Below are 6,639 nucleotides of genomic sequence, written 5' to 3'. Positions count from 1 at the left end.
ATCTTCTAGTGTATTTCTAATGTATAAAAAAGGCTTAAGTGGGTAAGCAAAAAATCTGCACAATGTCAGTTGTTTTTTTTTTAAAATCATATTAATTGGTTGAATAGTAAAAGACAAAAATAATCATTAGCTGCAGCCCTAGTTTTAACATTACTTTATATACCATTGGATTTGGTAAATTAAACCACAGCATCAAAGACAGCAGCGAGGGAATAGCACAAATATGGAAAGCCATATTGTATTCTAACTGTGTTAAACCTAAGGTTAAACTGGGCTGCGTGTTACTGAATCTTTCTATAGGATTGGACTGTATCAGATTAATACATTATGGACATGAACTGGACCTGCAGTTTTTATAAAATGCCTTGAGATTTTTATGTCCTACAGGAAGAACATGAAACATAATTCTAGTTACACACCAAGATGAGACACAGCACCAACACGACTTTTTTTTTTTGTGAGAATCAAACTCAGTTTAGTTACAGTTTGTCACTTCCACAACAACACCATTTGTTTTGCTATGTTGTTGTAAATTGTTACATAACTTGGATAAAATCTAACCTCCCACAAACCAGCTTCCAAACGCACACGCCTCTCGTGACGTCACATAAGGCAACCGATTGTGGGGGTTTTTGTTGTTAATTTGACACTTTATTTTTAATCCAATTCCTCATTTAAATGTGTTTATTTGTATTCTGTGCAGCTGCAGCGAAGTCCTTTAGCTCTATTTGACAACACTGCCTTTGAAAGAAAGATTTGGCAACAATAAAACAAACGTAAGCAGTTTGTGAAGAGAAGGGGAGCACATTGGAATAGGACGCTTCACATTATATGCCAACTTCTGTCAAAAGTCGTTTGTCTCCGACAGTGTTTCCTAACGCCAGATGATCAGCCCGTTTCTTTTTAAAGAGGCAGCAAGAGATCAGGTGGTGACCGGAGTCGCCCAACTTCTAGCTTCATCAGCTCCGACCACTGGAGGTCAGATGAAAACTCAAAAATGTTACGTTTTTCTGAGAACATCAACACTTCCCAGTATGGAAGTTACTACTGAGTGAAAAGGACTCCAAGTGTGCTCTTTTTCATAAGTGATGTGAGCTGTTTAAGAATGAGACTGTATTTTCTGTTATCGAGACAGGTCTGTTATTCAGTCAAGCTGCTGGAGAGATCAAAACTTTCAGAGGATAACAGCAAGGTTTAACAGAATAAAGCGGTTGATTTGTTTTTAATCCATATAAAAACCATATTTTAAAGTGGAAATCATCACCCAGCTGTGTTTCTAATGTCAATTTAATTTTAAAAAAAAATTGCACACCACTGGACAGTTATTACGAGTTCAACATATTTTCTCGCATGATTGATAAGTTGATCCACCTCAAGCTTTTCATGAGTCCTTATTTTCATCAGCAATAACGAGGCAAGCGGCCACTACTGAGAGTGGACCGTTGGTGATAAACAGAAAGCTGGATTAAGCTGTGCGTCGAACCTGAGACTCACGTGGACGGCAGACACAAATTAGCTTCCTGGGAAAGCTTTGGTCTAATCCTAGGAGTGACACACACTAATGACAACACTATCAAGATAAACAGAAATGCACAGACCAGGCTTTTCTTGGTCGACAGCAAAATCCGGTTTCCTTTGAGATCTGACCTGCTGGTTCTGGTCATTTTTATATCTAAAGGGCTAAAACACAGTAAAGGGAAAGGTGTGCTGCAGATTTCACTAAGATAAATAGCAGTTTTCACCATCAGAAAGCAAATGTTAATCTCTGCTTATGCATCATAGCCTCCATGACATTATCTAATTTTTAGTCAACCCATTAAGTGCATAAAAAATAAATGTTGGTTGACGTCATACTCTGAAAAGGATTTGAGTTCTAAGTTGGGATGAAGTTAATCAATACGAAAGAAAACGTCAATTTATTTTTCTGTTCCTCACTTTAGTACTGTGTAGTAGTTAAAAGTGCTTTATAAATAAAAGATGGACTGCAATGTTTATTTCAGAAACAACTAACGAGACCCAATTAGGGGGAAAATGGCCGATTACGATCTCTAATGATAAACAATCACTTGAACGCTTCATGAAATAATAAAAATAAACATTGCTGCTTATTGTTTGTGAACTCTGGGTCAGTCTTGATTAAAACTAAAGTCGGTCTGAGCCAAAATATAACTTTTTATAAACTGTAAAATCCTTTTATGGTTCACAGAGGAAAACGGAGAGAGGGGTGCTTGGGACGGCTGTGATTTCTAATTTCTATTGTGATGAAATACTGATTAGGGGAAAAATTTGGGAATATTTTTCTAACAGGTTTGAGATTTAACGTAAACAGAAAACGTATATTTACTACTTCTATGAAATAGTATTTTCTAGAAATGCAGTGCTGGTGTGAAAAAGTGTCTCGACGAGTCCCTGAGCGCAGCAGCTTTAAACGTATCCGAAAATGATGCATCTTCCGCTCAACTTAAGGCGGAGTAATCCCCAACTTAATTCGCTCATGTGCATTATTAAGGGTTGCAAGCAGTGTAGCCAATTCAGATCGGAGAAAAGAGGCGAGCCCCCAGAGTACCCCCCCAAAAAACTACACCGTCTCTCTCTTTTTCCCACCCCCGTCGGCTGTCGCCATTTTAAGCAGGCGACATGCAGCTGGCCAGCGCTGCTGAGCCAAAGCCCACAAAGGTGAGGCTTTCCCTCAGCTCGGATAAGTTTTAGTTGAGATGAAACACTGAAATAGATGAGTATCAACAAACCACACTCACCTCGCTTTGTTGGATCTCACTGTGCGCAGTGAACGTTCTTTAAAAATAAAAAGTTTACATTGATACGGGCTCACACAGGAGCCACTAACGGACTTCACTGATGGCAACTTATAGGTGTAAGACCCCTCCGTCCATCGGCTGCAGACAAACGTGACACCCGGCGTCCGGACGGCGACACTCCGTCTTGGGTTCGTGTTTAATTCGCCAGGCTCGGCTCGGCTCTGCTCTGTCTCGGTGTTGGAGCAGACAGCGGAGGGGAGGAAAATACGACGGACGTACCGAGGGAAGAGACGCACACGTGACGCAGACGTCACTGACGGTTGAGTTGGCGTGAGGGCTCGAGCTCGGAGATGCGGAGTGAGAGAAAGTGAGTCAGATTCACCGTCTCGACCCTGACCCTGCGGAACCTGTGCTCTGAACTCCTCGTGAAGTGTCTCTAAGAGGAGCAGAAACTAACAGAGTTGCGGATTAGCGTGATGTTCAAGCAGCTCACACCTGTCCCCCTCCTCTCAGGTAACTTCTCTTAAAGGGATAGTCCCCAAAAGACACCCCGAACTATAAAATCCTGATTATATCTGACTGCGGTAAATTCTGCAACTAATAAACCAGTTCAACAACAGATTTAGCTTTAAAAAAAACAAAAAACTCTACGCTTCATATTCTTTTGACATGGCAAAAATATCCCCGTAATATTTAAATCATATCTGACAGAATGGTCTCAAAAGTATTCGCACCATCAACCTTTCCGCATTGCGTGACATCATAACAACTGATGTCAGTTATTGGGACCTTTTATGCTAGCAATTATGAGAATACCCTTTTGCTGCACATAAAAGTCTTTTGTTTTGTTTTTTTTCCTGTTGGCTCTGCACATATACAGCTTGAACTTTTGCCCCTTTTTTTGTTCAAAAATGCCTCTCCTCAGTCAGTGTGGGCACTGACTGATTATCTGTGAACATCAGTTTCCAAGTTTTTCCACAACTTCTCATTTTAATTTATGTCTGGACTTTGACTAGGCCATTCTGATAGATGACTACTCTTTGATCTTAACTATTCCAATGTGGTTCTGGCAGTATGTTTGGTTTACTGTACAGACTTTCTTCCAGGATTATCCTGTGTTTAGCTGTATTCACCCATTGTAACTAACTTCTTTGCCTCTGCTGAAAAAATGCATGTCCACAGTCCTCAGGTTGGCAGTGTGCTTTTCTACTTAAAAGCATACTTTACAAAAACTTAGTTTTTTCATGACTGAATCATGATATTATACTTTAATAATATTTTATAACCTAACTCAATATTTTATGACCTAAGAAAAGAAAGAGTGATCATTCTTTTCTCACTATTTTCACAATAGTTAAACAACTGATTCAATGCAAAAGAGGGCAAGTTATAAAGTGGTTAATGCATAAATGTGTTATTTCAGTTGCATAACCATTATTTTGAAAATCCCAACCAAATGTAACAAGCATATAAACTGATAACTAAACCAACCCTCATTTATCTAATTACATAAGAGTATCAAGATAAAACATTTGTTATAGAATATTTTTAGATCCAATACCTCAGGTACAATGTTCTGTACCTGAGTACTTGTACCTGAGTCAAAGTGATTTAAGTAAGTCTAGCCAAATAAAATGTGTAAAAATAATCAACAGTTTTAATCATGAATTCAAGTTAAAATTAGACAAGCTAAAAGTGTTCTATGAAGTGCTTCTGTTTACATTAACTTCAAATGACTCTTGATCAGGGCTAAACAATATTTTAAATATTATTCTTTTCATGCTTATTGGCAATCATGGAAATGTAGAGAGTCGCTAAAGTTGTGTATCAGATTCCCCCATTTTACTGTTAAGATAGATTGCCACATGTTGCACATCATTTTCATTCCCCAGGCCATTACCGTCAGGGAAGAGCATCCTCCTGTCAATCAAAACGATTCACCAGTGACCTCTCAGAACAATGTTACATTGATTTGTTATAGGCCATAAATGGACAGTAAATGTGTCGTGAATCATGGTGGCAGCGTCACCATTCTGTGTGTTTTCTTTAATTTATGTCATTATGGGATGGATATTAAAAGGTTATTACACTTTAAAATATAGCATTACTTTTTTAAATCTGAAAATATGTTTTGATATAATTTATTATCAGCCCCAAGAATAAAATAGTTATAGTGACACAAATATCAGTAATCACTTCTCAAGGCTAATTTTTTTTTGTTAGTTGTTGACTTTTTGTCATTATATGAAGGGTATGTTTGAATACCTAACAGAAAAAAAAATAATTAAATTTATTTATAATTTATATGTCCTTTTTCAGAATAACAGTGTTCATTTCAGTTCAAGTGAGTTTAATTCAATTCATTCCAATTTAATTTAAAGCAATTCAAAATACTTCATTAATTCCCAAGAGAAATTAATTGTAGTTTTCACTCTCATTTATCCAAAGGGTAATCGCTTCAATAAGAAATTCAATGATTACGTCGGACTCATTTGTTAATAGACTCTAGAATCACCCGTTTGTAGTCACACTAATTTATTTTATTGATTAATCAATGCTCCTATTACCCACCCATCAGTACAGACAGGATTTGGCATGCGTTTTTGCTTGTTTGTTTTGAACTTTAAACTTGTATTTCATTTTCCAAACCACACAGTAATACTGAACTGGCTAATACTTAAAGCTGAAGCTGTCTCAGAAAAAGGAGCAGAGACATGGTACCATGGTTATAAAATGTGTAAAATTCTGGTTATAAAAGGCTAAGGAAAGAAGCAAAGTTGAATGTAAACAAACATGAAATTAGTACCTACTTAAAAAGAAATTTGATCTGAATCCAGCGTCCTACAGCGACTCAACATTGATGTACAACTCCAGCATGTATTTGGGTTTACAGAAGCTAAATAAATTATTTACCAGGAGATTCAAGCTCATAAAATAAAAATTAGTTCGTTGTTAGCGATAGCATCGTTATCATACTTAAAACAGCACAATTCACTACTCACCCGGCAGAAAGAAGTTGACAGCCATTAATGCTTTTTTTTTTTTTATCCTAAATGCTTGACCCACCTTGAAACTAAATGGTTGTATTCTCCAGGCTTTTGAAAACTTTCTTCTGGCTCGTCGTATAATACGAAGTCTGCAGCTCCAGGTAGTTGGTTATGTGGATTGCCTGGACACCGGGTAAATTCTCAAGATTATAAGAAAAGTCTTTTTTTTTTTTTTTTTTTTTTTTTTTAAAGAGATAATACGGATCATATCCTAAATATATGCATATTTTTTTTCGAGATGCCTCGTCTGTTCCAGCCTATTTAGAGCATCAGCGTACTCGTTGTGATCAATTTTGCTTTGTTTTGAACCGTAAAAATCCCGGCCCTCCATCTGAATTTTGCGTGTCATCTGGTCCACGTGACTGAAACCCAGCATCCGCGCTTGTATCCTTCGCTCTGTTTTTTCTTTCTTCCTCTGCTCTGTTTACAACAGTGTATATGGTGCTGTGTAGCTACTTCTACTGGCTTGACCAGGCAGCCCGTTGATTAGTTTGAACACTGCTTCCACCTAGTGACCGGAGGCTTGTTTATCAGTTAAGCATGAATAAAGACAATTATAAAGTCCTGCTTCTCGCGCTCCCCACTGACACGTCGCCACACCCCCTGGGATGGGGGGGTGCCCCACTATTTGAGAAGTACTGCATTAAACAATGTGAAATAGCTTTAAATTTTGAGAGAGGGACACTTTGAAAACACTAAGTAGCAATATATTTTATCATGTGGTCCACTTCATGGCTGCTGGTTTTCATCCAACAACAAACTTATGCACATATGCTGTAAAACTGTCATAAGAAAATAGCCTTAGAATTGTTCAAAGTGTAGTCTCTATACAGGTA

At 37.7% G+C, this 6,639-nt stretch overlaps 1 protein-coding gene across 1 annotated transcript in view; it reads right to left on the bottom strand.

Moving 5' to 3' along the window:
• zhx3b (zinc fingers and homeoboxes 3b) overlaps positions 1-6,218 on the bottom strand; it is a 29,599-nt gene extending 23,381 nt beyond the window's left edge. Inside the window, exon 1 of the mRNA XM_016674110.1 lies at positions 5,823-6,218. The gene's annotated coding sequence lies outside the window, so the exon portion shown is untranslated. The remainder of the gene's footprint in view (positions 1-5,822) is intronic.
• Positions 6,219-6,639: the final 421 nt, after the last annotated feature.

This window comes from Poecilia formosa, unplaced genomic scaffold, assembly GCF_000485575.1.
Source record: "Poecilia formosa unplaced genomic scaffold, Poecilia_formosa-5.1.2 Scaffold90, whole genome shotgun sequence".
NCBI classification, from domain to species: Eukaryota; Metazoa; Chordata; class Actinopteri; order Cyprinodontiformes; family Poeciliidae; genus Poecilia; species Poecilia formosa.
This window is presented reverse-complemented; position numbering and strand designations above follow the sequence as displayed.